The following is a 14,273-nucleotide window of genomic DNA, read 5'->3' as shown; positions in this document are numbered from 1 at the left end:
CTGAGCACTATGGGACTCAACTGCTGAGGTCATTAGTCCCCTAGAACTTAGAACTAGTTAAACCTAACTAACCTAAGGACATCACAAACATCCATGCTCGAGGCAGGATTCGAACCTGCGACCGTAGCGGTCACACGGTTCCAGACTGCAGCGCCTTTAACCGCACGGCCACTTCGGCCGGCTTAGCATCACATTGTTCTAGCTTTCATGACGAACGGGCTACCTTAAATACAGATTGGAAAAAATAAAAACGAGAAGCACTGTAGGATAATATAGTTTTACCCGGACGGCACCCTCAGCACACGCGTCGACAACACACGGGGCGCTCGTAGCTTACGTTGTCAGCTGCTGTAATGTCGATAAACAGACATCAGCGTGTCGGATTTTAAGCCCAGGACTTCCCTCGATAACATCTATAAGGGACGTTGTCTGTTGAGTGACATAGGCCGACAAGAATATATTTCAATCAGTAAAGTGATGACAGTTCGTGATTTTAACACAGACATGACATTCATGATAGAACTTTGCCCAGTCAAGCCAACAGTTACTCTGCGACATCCTGTAACTACTTCCCACACCATACGACAAAGCATTTATGTACACCAGAAGATGCAACTTACATGTCGCGAAACCGGTTGTGTGGGTCCATAATTGTTTTGAATAAATACAGTTACAGCGGACTACTGGATTTTTCATTCGTCTTATGTTTAATAATTTTAACACCTGTATTAAAAAACTGTTTACTATATGAACTTTCAATTAATCGTCTATTGTACGTTGAAATTGATTGAAAACCTTGTAGAGGCTTTCGCTGATACATAACAAAAGAAACAGTCATCCAGTTATCAAAGAACATCGACGAATCCGTTGCAATGAATTGGAATCAAATTGCCTCAAAAGATTTTGAATTGTAAGGGGGAGTATACTGTAGAACAAAAGCAAACCGGTACCTTTATTGTTTATTACCAGTTTCGATAAGCATGATTACCATCTTCAGGTCTTGATTAAAGGTTATTACATGTCTCCTACGCCAGCTCTACAAGTACTCTTTCTAAAACATTGCCAGATATGTGATGGACGATATGACGACGCATTAGCAAGTCAAGGTTAAAACCTCAATATACAAAGTAATTCGGCAAACGCTTTTGTTCCACAGCGTACACTACTGCGCATTTCATTGCAGCCAGGGTACTGCTAGACTGACAGACTGGTAATATTTTAGGAAGAGTAGTTTTACAGGTGGTATAGGAGACATGTAATAACCTTTTGTCAAGACCCGAAGATGGTAACGATACTTACCGAAACCAGCAATCAAAAGTAAAGGTTGTTTACAACAGACATTGGTTAAGATGTTCTCCTTTTCTCAAATAATCGAACGCCTTTATTGACGCACATACCGCCGATTTGTCACCAAAACGTGAACTATCATGGAGAAGCAGAAAAATGGGAAGCAATAACAAAACAACTACTCTCCACGCATAGTGTTTCATCAGACTTTAATGTTCTTTCCATTTGCTTTAAGTCGAACTAGGGGGTTCATCAATGAAAACAATTCATCGTCATCCCCAGATTTAGTTTTGGAATTCATTTATGATCTGATGACTTGCTTAACAACTCTAAGGAGACCAAGGAGAGAGTGCAGAGAAAACTTACCAGTCCTTCGCGTTTCTTCAGATGGCACCAGTAGTAATTTCTCTTTTAGCTCCGCCTAAAGACCTATATTTTCGAGTTCAAGCTATGACGGGTAACATCCCTTGGAGCTTCAAAGGATTCTGTCACCTATTTCTAGATGTGACTTCAGGAACTAACTAAACTCGACGGTAATACCTTACCTCGTATTAACACTGACACTAGCGTACTGAGGCAGACATAGCACGCTAATGTTTGTGATTCGTCACGCGTATCTATTCGCACAACTAAATGAGAATTTAGGTTCTGCAATTAAATTTAAACTCTCAGAGTCAGCTCGTATTTTGTCTCGAAAATTAAGAGCGGACGAGGGGACTATGTAGCTGAAACACGAAGAGCCTTCCGCTAATGCGTTCCTATACCATGTCCTGCATGCTTCTCAATTTAGAAAATTGAATTTACATCGCGCAAATGCAGTTAGAAATAAAAATACAAAATGAGACAGACCCACTTCTAAAAATGTAATTTTTTGAGTAGAAGAAGGCACACAAATGTGACATGTAGGTACTAATATCGCAAACCGTGTTTTATGTTCAGCTTAGTTCTGCCCTCTGATAGTATTCTATGGCACACATTACAGCTGTGTTGCTAAGCTTTGAAAATAAATGCAGTGACTGAAAGACATATGTCGTAACTGAATGAGTTGAATGTATTGAGGATTTTTAAGTGATCTGGGGTATCTATCATTTGATTTACAATTCTGCTCTGCTATTAATATCAGTATGAAACGTTTCTTGGAGTAGAACGTATGTGCCTTTAGGTGTAAAAATGAAATGCTTGAACTTGATTTTTTTTCTGAGTGGGACGATAATGGTGGAAGTAAATTTCGAGAATTGTGAGGCTATAAATACAGAAAGGTGTGATGTGTCATATTTGTGTCAGAAATATGCCCTGTTCAAAGGCATCCGTAGAAGGTGGTGGCAGGAGGTGGCACTTGTCACCCCCATCCACCCCCAAACCCCATGCCAGAAATCTGGAGTACAGATTTTTTATTCATTACAGAACCGTCATACACTTCAATTTTCTGAGATGTAATATGTTTCTTTTTCTCGTCTATAAAACTGATTTTTTTTGGTATGACAGGTCTCCCAACTGATTTATATCAAAAACAGTAATTTCAGAGTCTTGCGCCTCCCACCCTCTCCTGGAAAAATTTCTGCTTATGCCCATGATCATATTACCAATCGATGTGTAGTAATTGCTTCATTGATGTTTCCTAATTCCCTGATATTGAAATTATCACACAAGTAAGTACCAAAACTAAACGAAAAATTCTAAATTCTTATAACGCCATAATAGTGATATATAAAAATGATTTATTAAATATTTAAAATTTTAAAACCTGTATCCCTCTTCGAGTCTATACACATTTCTCCACCGGCAAATAAAACACAGCTTCAAAAAAGAAGCGGTCGGATATCCGCAACTACAAATATATCACAAGCCGCTGTACGGATATAGACAGCCGGCCGCAGTGGGCGAGCGGTTCTAGGCACTTCAGTCTGGATCCGCGCGACCACTACGGTCGCAGGTTCGAATCCTGCCTCGGGCATGGATGTGTGTGATGTTCCTAGGTTAGTTAGGTTTAAGTAGGGGATTTATGACCTCAGATGTTAAGTCCCATAGTGCTCAGAGCCATTTGAACCATTTTTATATAGACATCATGGTACACTAAGATACTACTTCACCTGCGTTGCTCAGAAATACATGCAGTTATGAAATATATGAAACTTGTTCGCATTTGCGAATATGGACAACCATTAGCCACATAATGGATTGATATGATGGAATAACGAGAAGGCAAAAATTTGTGCTCAACAGGAACTGTCTAGAACCCGCATTTCTCGCTTTTGCGTTAGAAGGAACATTGCATCACACTTCTGAACAACACAGGCATTGAAATATCATATTTGTCCACCGACAATGATCAAGTGACTGTGAAACAAAACGTCTCCCCTGTACGGGAATATACGTAATGGATGTACGAGTGCAGGTTGTAGATACGTGGTTGATGACACTGGAAGTTTGGATCTGGCCGTGAAGCGTGATCGGATAGCCTAAGCTAAGGCGACCATTCGTGACAAGGGGGAAATCCGGGTTCGATTCCCGGTCCGGCACGAATTTTCATTGTCGTCTTTCCCTTACGCAGCTGACGGCTGTCCATATTCGCAACTGCGAATAGATTTCGCCTATAGACAACATGAGTCGATCACTCACTGCTATTACGAGGAAGCAATGGGGTACGTAACGCTAAAAAGTCGCAAATGTGCCTCATACAGCTTTATATCACTATTTGCCTCTAGTTGGAAAGTTAAAGACTCCGTGACACAGAATCTTGGAAGACAATTCGTCCAAAATTAAAGGAAATCTTAATAAAATACATAGTAATGATTGAAAAAAACTTAAACCTGATAGCTTACAAGATGGCCATCCGAAAAGCGTTGGTACACTTTTTCCAAAAGAGTGCACCGGGAAAGCTGGGTTAAAGCAATTTCTAAAGACACCAGTGGACCCTATCTTTCAGAAAACATACATCTACCTCATACGGCAGGACGCTTGGACTGAAAAAAGAGCATGTAACGGTCTTCTTCAGTATTTTGTAATAAAAGATAGGGATCAAAGATTATGGTCTGGTTGAATTTTAAATGTAGGGGAGAATGGTCTCATTATAATTCAGTCGTAACTACACCAAGTTTTAGTTCGGAGAGGGAGACGCCAAGAGCCACCCATCACTGCAGCTGGTTGGTTTGTTGATTTGGGGGAGACGAACACACAGCGCGGTCATCGGTCCCATCGGATTAGGGAAGGATGGTGAAGGAAATCGGCCGTACCCTTTCAGAAGAACCATCCTGGAATTTGCCTGAAGCGATTTAGGGAGATCATGGAAAACCTAAATCAGGATGACCTCCTAAATGCCAAATCACCAACGGGATTCGAAACCAAGACGTGTGGCATTTGAAGCCGGTACTTTTGTTCTCTTCGCATTCCTGAAATTACCTTAAACTACAAATAAACAGGGAAGCTAATTCCACCGTCACTTTTACCCTAAATTTTGAAGTAGATGCCCGAAAAGAAAGCACCACTTCAGGAGTTGGCCACTCTGAAGAAAGCCCCCAAGAACTTCTACCAAATAAAAAAGAAAACACGAAAGGAATATACAAGGAAGGTGGCTTTCTATTTTTTCAATAATATTTATTTACATTTTTTTTATTGTGTTCTTTATTGTGAAAGAATCCATCTCCATCGCACCAGCAACGACTGGCGATCGCCTTCGACATCAGCGGAAAAGAAAATACTATGTGTTGGCGGCACGTCTGCAGATCATCGATGCACGTCCTCTCGTAAGTGTGTATGGATAATCGTTGAGGGCATCGAATCTGTGCAGGTGGATGGAGACGCGATTGGCAGACCTATTTCGCACTAACCGTCACCGACTAGGTGCACTGGACGTCTAACGCAAGGGTAGGGACGTACACTGCCCGCCAGGACAGTTGCAGCATGTCCAGGGTTCAGAGACGATGGTCGTGGAACTCTTCTCGCATCCAGCGTAATAAGCGCCTACCGTTAACGGTCATTGATCGCCGCAAGTCGGTTGTAAAATCAGTATCCAGACATCGTACCAGATAGCAGATCTGTAAGGGAGCGACGCATTTACCGGGCAGCCCACACAGCAGCCAACACGTGGACTTTGCGAACATTAAGGAAACTGCCCGAAGCAATGCCGTAGGACTCCACCCACTCCGTCCCTACCTGAACATCATTGCTGTTGCGCAGGAGGAGGACCAGATCGTCCACGTAGGATCAGAAACAAAAATTGTGTCCGGAAGAGTCGTCCCGAAGATGTGTTCGTGGAGGCCGCAAAGTAATGGTTCCATTGTGAGAGCGCATAGGATCGCGGAAAGAGGGCATCCTTGCCACACAGGTCGTAGTACCGGGACAGACTGCGTAAGACGACCATTACGCAGGATCCTAGATGTCGCACCCCGGAATATGCGCATTTTGACCACCAGGAAGCTGTGTGGGAATCCCATATTCTGCTTCACCGCTGTCAGATAGGACTGGTCAAGCCTATCGAAGGCCTGACTGATATCAGTGGAAACCAGGATCCCTGTGATGTGCCGCGTCTGGGAAAGGGCAATCATGTCACGGTATCGATGATTGATGATGACTGGTTTGTCGGGCGCTCAACTAAGCGGTTATCAGCACCCGTACAAATTCCCAACCCTTGCTCAGTCCAATCTCGCGACTTTCATGAATGATGATGAAACGATGAGTACAACACAAACACGGTATCGACATAAGGCAGTCCAGATGTTGTGATCGCCTCCTAAAGAGGGCTGATAGTGGGACTTCGCGTATTGGGCGACCCTCTCGAGACGTGCTGCCAAAAGCCTGGTAAAGACCTTCATATGACAGTTCCGGAGCGATAAGGGACGGTACTCACTGATGAAGGTTTCACCGTTTGGTTTACGGGCAGGAACGAGCAACCCCTCTATTGGAAGCTGAACTTCATGGGACATCAAGTCGTGACATATGTCAGTCCAGGCAGGCGTCAGTAATAGGCGGTAGGTCCTGTAAAACTCTAACGGGAGGCCGTTGGGCCTTGACGACTTGTCAGGCGCGCCGGCCAGTATAGCCGCAGTCACGTCCTCAGGTAATGCCATATGTGCGTCCCACTATAGTGTGCCATACGTAAGGCGAGAGATTTCCTCAGTCGCCTCTGGGGGATGATGGTGGTCCACGAACAGTTGTCTATAGTGAGCGTGGAAAGCATTTCCGATCGCACGTTGTGTTGTGACGCAACGACTGTCGGTTAAAGTTACAGCTTGGATCAGCACCCGTCGTCGACGCCGGCGCTCCTTCATGGTGTGGTACATCGACAGCCCTTCGTGGTCCATTCTATCCACGGTGCGCGCACGAACAATTTTCACTTCTTCGAAGTGCTGCCTCGTGAGTGCCGTGATCCATGCGGTTCATTGCTTGCTGACGGGCAGGTGAGTGCGGCATTGCGGACTTTCACGCAGACTGCGCTAGTAAAAATCTAATGAGTGTCGCCTCCATGCGGCGATCTCTCTGCCGCGACCAGTCAACGCCTTCCTAAGAAACAGCTTGGCGCATAGCAGCCACCAACAGCGTGAGGTCTCGTAAGATCCGCAAGACGGGCGCGTAGCGTCCAGGTTGTCTCCACAAGCTGTCGGCATTCAGGCGAATGTAGGTGTGTCACGTTCAGTTTCCAGGGTCCTCTTCCATGCCATACCATATGGCCCGCGCAAGGTAACTATGCATGCATAGGCAGCATGGTCGGGAAAAGCAACGAGCCATATTTCAGCGGCCTGTGTGCCCCGAACAATGTAGTGCGAGAGACAGACGCGATCTGTGCGACTGGCGTAGTGGCTGGTATAGTGCGTGAAACCTATCCTATCGCCATGAGCATACTCCCGCGTGTCCACTAGTTGGAGGTTGGTTATAATGGTGCAGAGCGCCGGACATCGAAAGTAGTACGGTAATTGGTCCATCGGCGCCTGAATTGAGTTAAAATCCCCATCGAAGACAAAGGCATCCTAGCGTTCCATAAAGAGGGCCGCGACTGCATCTGCGAAAAAAGCGGGCCCTTCACGGCATCTCCCCAATCCGAAGGGAACATACATATTAACAATTCTCACGTCATGGAGAGTAAGCGCCATGCCTCTCGCGTCAGGGAGGAAAGTGACGTCTTCGGCCATCAGGCCATAATGGAGAAGGATTGCCACGCCCTTCCAGTGGCAGACGCTTGGAAGACGAGAGCAATGTAGCCTCAACATAAACCTGTCTGGAGGATGACTATGCCCATATCCGCGGCATTCAGTGTATCTCGCAACATCGTCAATTTATGGCGCGCACCGATGGTACTGATGTTGAGAGTCGCCAATCGGTATTGTTGAGTCTCCACGTCCGCCGGGAAGGTGGCGTGCGCTCCGGCGGCGGCCGTCAGGGGCGGACCAGCCACAGCATCCACCACGTTTTCAATCACCGTCTCCACACCTCCATCGGGACGTTGCCATCCGCGGCACCAGTAAGTAACACAGCGTCATCCTCTACTTCGTCAGCGCAGGAACTCGTCAGTACAGCTGTGGTGCCCTCGACGGGTCATCTGTTGTGCACGCAGGTGGAGTTGGCAAATCAGGAGAGACGTCACCCACGACGCTCGAGGGAGGGTTGGGCGTCTCGCGTCACAATGACATGAAGCTGCCACGGGGTGATGTGGGGGAACAGTACTGCCCGACATCTGCTTGTCGGGGGACTTCGCGTCATCGGACATGTTTTCTCGTCTTGTGACCCAATTCTTTGAAGATAATCGCACAGGGCGCACGGTGCCGCTTCAGTCTGTTAAGTGTCGGAATGGAAGCGGTTGTCTGTCTCCTCCTTGCCAGATGGAAGGAAAGCAGAAGGCGGTACAACGCCAGGCGTCAGATCCATCTCCGTGTCGCGGTCAGCAGTACTAGGCAGGCGAGTGTCGTCTCCCGACAGTGCCTCTGGTTACAAATGGTTCAAATGGCTCTGAGCACTATGGGACTTAACATTTGTGTTCATCAGTCCCCTAGAACTTAGAACTACTTAAACCTAACTAACCTACGAACATCACACACATCCACGTCCGAGGCAGGATTCGAACCTGTGACCGTAGCGGTAATGTGGTTCCAGACTGAAGCGCCTAGAACCGCACAGCCACACCGGCCGGCCTTCTGGTTACAGTGATGTGAAAAGTGTCGCGGTAGTCATCACCTGTGACGTGTCGCGTGGGTCGTGCGGAAGATCGGTAGTTGGTGCGGTGACCGCGAGATAGGTGGTAGAAAGAAACGTGGTCGGCGCAGTGGAGGCGTCGTCGTTGAGTGGTGTCTGTACAAGCCGGCGCTGGAGACATTTTTGGCGGATATGTCCTACCTAGCCGCGTGAACTCAGATACGGGGCTGTCGGTAATACATAATGATGGCCCTGAATCCTCCTGTAATCAAGTAAGGCGGCTCAGGTTTCACCAGTTCAATTTCACTCGACGAGCACAGTTGAGTACGGGGTACGTCTCAAAGGTTTTCCATTTTTCGTACAGGTGACTGAGTACATTGCGACACGGATTAAAAGCCGACATGACGACGTCTGGCGGAACCTCGAACGGAAGTTCGAAAACCCTGATCGTACGCAGGCCGAAACCCACCTGGTCAAACACTACATCTAAACTTGAGGTTTCGCGCATGATGGCTCACAATTTCGGCACATAGTCCTTCGGTGTGCATCTTCACATATACAATGTTCCCAGTGGTGGAAAAGTGAATGCCAGTGACTTCCAGTGGATCCAGGAGAAGATCATCCCGTCTGAAGTTCTCAATTTCGTATGGCCTTGATCGTGCATAATCTGTGTGGAATGCGATCTTGGTCTTTGTCAGGCGGTAATAGCGTGGCATGGCTCGCTTATATGAGGGACTCAGTACACGAATCACACAGTGAGAAGTAAAAAAACGATCGATCGAGCTTCACGACAGGCGGGACGCAGCTGACATCCGCGTCTCACGGCAGCGCGGGACTAACTACGACCTCGCTCGGTCTGCACAGATGAAAGAGGGTCCTTCGTCCTACGGTGACCTGTATGAGCGCAAACGGTGTAATTGTAACTACCGTAATGATATTTCGAAGTAAGAACACGAAGTTCCACTTGTTTAGAACAGCCCCTCCTGGAAGCATCAGTGCTCGTCAGCCATTTGGTTTGATAGATGTTAGGATACACCTAGCCTATTGTTCTCTTTGAATAAAACGATTTCGAAGCACCATGGAGAGGACACTGCAATGAAGCTCGAAACGTCGGCATTTTAGTTGTCTTAGTGATCCATAATAACGCAGCCCAATCCACAGAATGACGTTATTCAAACTGGCACTGGTCGTGCAAACAAACGAACTTATATTATTATTCTCTTCATCTCGGACAGCCATTACGGCCAACCAAGAAATCTAGGTATTCTCCCTGTGCCAAAGGAGACTCATGCTGTCACCGTCACATGCCGGATAAACTGCAGGCCCTTGACATGAGTTTAATGAGGCCTCTAAACCAGGTACAGTAAAGAAATTCGCCTTTCGATGTGTAAGACGTCGCTGTCTCCTGACCTCCATTGCTTACATGTTCCGCCCTCACAATCATATTCCGCACATCAAGATGCTTCATTCGAACCCAAACTCGATAAGACAAAGTCAATGTTGTATGAATTCATGTAAACGATATGCAATTGACAAGTGAGTGCACCGTGGTTGAAATACTTGAGGCTGGCGTGCACACATACATTCCAGACACGACGGTCACAGAGGCTTTTAGTTCAGGAGAGAGGCCGCACAACGGGACGCCAGGACCTTCAGAGGACGACCCAGCCACGTCGGACGATGACCGCCCGTAGCGGACAGCGTGGGCCCGAGTGGAAAGGGGGGAACAACCTGTGTTCAGCTTCAAACCAAATTCCGCTACATTGTGTGGGAGCGGCCAGCCTACGCATTCTTTACACATAGCACGCAGTTTCAGAGATTTTCACAGGGAGACAGTAAACGCCAAATGCCAAAGCGCCTTAAACTAAACGTCATTCTCCCGTTTTAGAAGAGCAATGCCGATTGGCGGAAGATATTTCTGACGCCTTGAGCTGAAGGAATAATGGAAGAGACCGAAAGATAAAACCCCTTCACGTCTAGCGTGTTGAGGTGCGGTTCCGTTGTCGCTCTTGGAGCGAGAACACGTAACGAGAGCGTGCGCGCTCGTACATGTACTCGAAAGAGCGAGGAACTAAGCCTCTCCTCAGTACTTCACTGGGAGAGCACCTCTGTCGAGAGGGAATCAAAGGGCGAATCTATATTGAGTCCTTGCGATTAAGCTTGGTTCACTGTGTTGGCAGACACACTTATAGTGTGGCGTGAACAGACAGAGTTATAGTTAAATGCCTGCAAGCGAATTTTGAGTGGCATCACGGTGGACTGGTTATCTGACCGGTGTACCACGCCAATAGTTAGACTAGGGGCGAATAGGAATCCTTGACTTCATCAAGGCATAGGGAGAGTTTGATTGGCGAAGGGCAATCCAGATAGAATGAGAGTTATCATGAAACATCCTGGCAGATTAAAACTGTGTACCCCACCGAGTTCGAGTCTCGGTCGGGCACACAGTTTTAATCTGCCAGGAAGTTTCATATCAGCGCACACTCTGCTGCAGAGTGAAAATCTCATTTCGAGAGTTGTCATATTTGTCAGCAGCGAGCGGTGCAGACAGCAGTCATCGCAGCTTATGGTATTGTGCGCTACAGCTATTGTGAGCCCCATATTTCCTCCACAACAGTACACTTCACTGCATTTCACACGCGACAGCCTCAACCGTACCTAGCAACATTCTAGAGGACAATTATTCAAGTTGAGTAGGAGCGCCTCTTAGCCATTCTGCCAAGGCCACAAGCATCTTAAACTTTGTGTAGAAATTTCATTAGCGAATCCTATCCTTGAAAGCCGACCCCCATGAACCATGGACCTTGCCGTTGGTGGGGAAGCTTGCGTGCCTCAGCAAATCAGATGGCCGTACCATAGGTGCAACCACAACAGAGGGGTATCTGTTGAGAGGCCAGACAAACGTGTGGTTCCTGAAGAGGGGCAGCAGCCTTTTCAGTAGTTGCAGGGGCAACAGTCTGGATGATTGACTGATCTGGTCTTGCACCACTAACCAAAACGGCCTTGCTGAGCTGATACTGCAAACAGCTCAAAGCAAGGGGAAACTACAGCCGTAATTTTTCCCGAGAGCATGCAGCTTTACTGTATGGTTAAATGATGATGGCGTCTCTTGGGTAAAATATTCCGGAGGTAAAATAGTCCCCCATTCGGATCTCCGGGTGGGGACTACTCAGAAGGACGTCGTTTTTAGGAGAATGAAAACTGGAATTCTCCAGATCGGAGCGTGGAATGTCAGATCCCTTAATCGGGCAGGTAGGTTAGACAATTTAAAAAGGGAAATGGATAGGTTGAAGTTAGATATAGTGGGAATTAGCGAAGTTTGGTGGCAGGAGGAACAAGACTTTTCGTCAGGTAAATACGGGGTTATAAATACAAAATCAAATGCAGGAGTGGGTTTAATAATGAATAAAAAATAGGAGTGCGAGTAAGCTACTACCAACAGCATAGTGAATGCATTATTTTGGCCAAGATAGACACAAAGCACATGCCTATTACAGTATTACAAATTTATATGCCGACTAGCTCTGCAGATTATGAAGAAATTGATGAAATGTATGATGAGATAAAAGAAATTATTCAGGTAGTGAAGGGAGACGAAAATTTAATGGTCATGGGTGACATGAATTCGAGACTAGGAAAAGGGAGAGAAGGAAACATAGTGGGTGAATATACTATGGGGGAGAGAAATGAAAGAGGAAGCCGTCTGGTAGAATTTTGCACAGAGCATAACTTAATCATAGCAAACACTTCACTGCATTTCACACGCGACAGCCTCAACCGTACCTAGCAACATTCTAGAGGACAATTATTCAAGTTGAGTAGGAGCGCCTCTTAGCCATTCTGCCAAGGCCACAAGCATCTTAAACTTTGTGTAGAAATTTCATTAGCGAATCCTATCCTTGAAAGCCGACCCCCATGAACCATGGACCTTGCCGTTGGTGGGGAAGCTTGCGTGCCTCAGCAAATCAGATGGCCGTACCATAGGTGCAACCACAACAGAGGGGTATCTGTTGAGAGGCCAGACAAACGTGTGGTTCCTGAAGAGGGGCAGCAGCCTTTTCAGTAGTTGCAGGGGCAACAGTCTGGATGATTGACTGATCTGGTCTTGCACCACTAACCAAAACGGCCTTGCTGAGCTGATACTGCAAACAGCTCAAAGCAAGGGGAAACTACAGCCGTAATTTTTCCCGAGAGCATGCAGCTTTACTGTATGGTTAAATGATGATGGCGTCTCTTGGGTAAAATATTCCGGAGGTAAAATAGTCCCCCATTCGGATCTCCGGGTGGGGACTACTCAGAAGGACGTCGTTTTTAGGAGAATGAAAACTGGAATTCTCCAGATCGGAGCGTGGAATGTCAGATCCCTTAATCGGGCAGGTAGGTTAGACAATTTAAAAAGGGAAATGGATAGGTTGAAGTTAGATATAGTGGGAATTAGCGAAGTTTGGTGGCAGGAGGAACAAGACTTTTCGTCAGGTAAATACGGGGTTATAAATACAAAATCAAATGCAGGAGTGGGTTTAATAATGAATAAAAAATAGGAGTGCGAGTAAGCTACTACCAACAGCATAGTGAATGCATTATTTTGGCCAAGATAGACACAAAGCACATGCCTATTACAGTATTACAAATTTATATGCCGACTAGCTCTGCAGATTATGAAGAAATTGATGAAATGTATGATGAGATAAAAGAAATTATTCAGGTAGTGAAGGGAGACGAAAATTTAATGGTCATGGGTGACTTGAATTCGAGACTAGGAAAAGGGAGAGAAGGAAACATAGTGGGTGAATATACTATGGGGGAGAGAAATGAAAGAGGAAGCCGTCTGGTAGAATTTTGCACAGAGCATAACTTAATCATAGCAAACACTTGGTTCAAGAATCATAAAAGAAGGTTGTATACATGGAAGAATCCTGGAGATACTAGAAGATATCAGACAGATTATATAATGGTAATACAGAGATTTAGGAACCAGGTTTTAAATTGTAAGACATTTCCAGGGGCAGATCTGGACTCTGACCACAATTTATTGGTTATGAACTGTAGATTAAAACTGAAGAAACTGCAAAAAGGTGGGAATTTTAGGAGATGCGACCTGGATAAACTGAAAGAACCGGGGATTGTACAGAGTTTCAGGGAGAGCATAAGGAAACAATTGACAGGAATGGGGGAAAGAAATACAGTAGGAGAAGAATGGGTAGCTCTGAGGGATGAAGTAGTGAAGGCAGTAAAGGATCAAGTAGGTAAAAAGACGAGGGCAAGTAGAAATCCTTGGGTAACAGAAGAAATATTGAATTTAATTGATGAAAGGAGAAAATATAAAAACGCAGTAAATGAAGCAGGCAAAAAGGAATACAAACGTCTCAAAAATGAGAACGACAGGAAGTGCAAAATGGCTAAGCAGGGATGGCTAGAGGACAAATGTAAGGATGTAGAGACTTACCTCACTAGGGGTGAGATAGATACTGCCTGCAGGAAAATTACAGAGACCTTTGGAGAAAAGAGAGCCACTTGTATGAATATCAAGAGCACAGATGGAAACCCAATTCTAAGCAAAGAAGGGAAAGCAGAAAGATGGAAGGAGTATATAGAGGGTCTATACATGGGCGATGTACTTGAGGACAATATTATGGAAATGGAAGAGGATGTAGATGAAGATGAAATGGGAGATACGATACTGCGTGACGAGTTTGACAGAGCACTGAAAGACCTGAGTCGAAACAAGGCCACGGAAGTAGACAACATTGCATTGGAACTACTGACGGCCTTGGGACAGCCAGTCCTGACAAAACTCTACCATCTGGTGAGCAAGATGTATGAGACATGCGAAGTACCCTCAGACTTCAAGAAGAATATAGTAA

This window comes from Schistocerca piceifrons, chromosome 3 (assembly GCF_021461385.2).
Source record: "Schistocerca piceifrons isolate TAMUIC-IGC-003096 chromosome 3, iqSchPice1.1, whole genome shotgun sequence".
Taxonomy (NCBI): domain Eukaryota; kingdom Metazoa; phylum Arthropoda; class Insecta; order Orthoptera; family Acrididae; genus Schistocerca; species Schistocerca piceifrons.
This window is presented reverse-complemented; position numbering follows the sequence as displayed.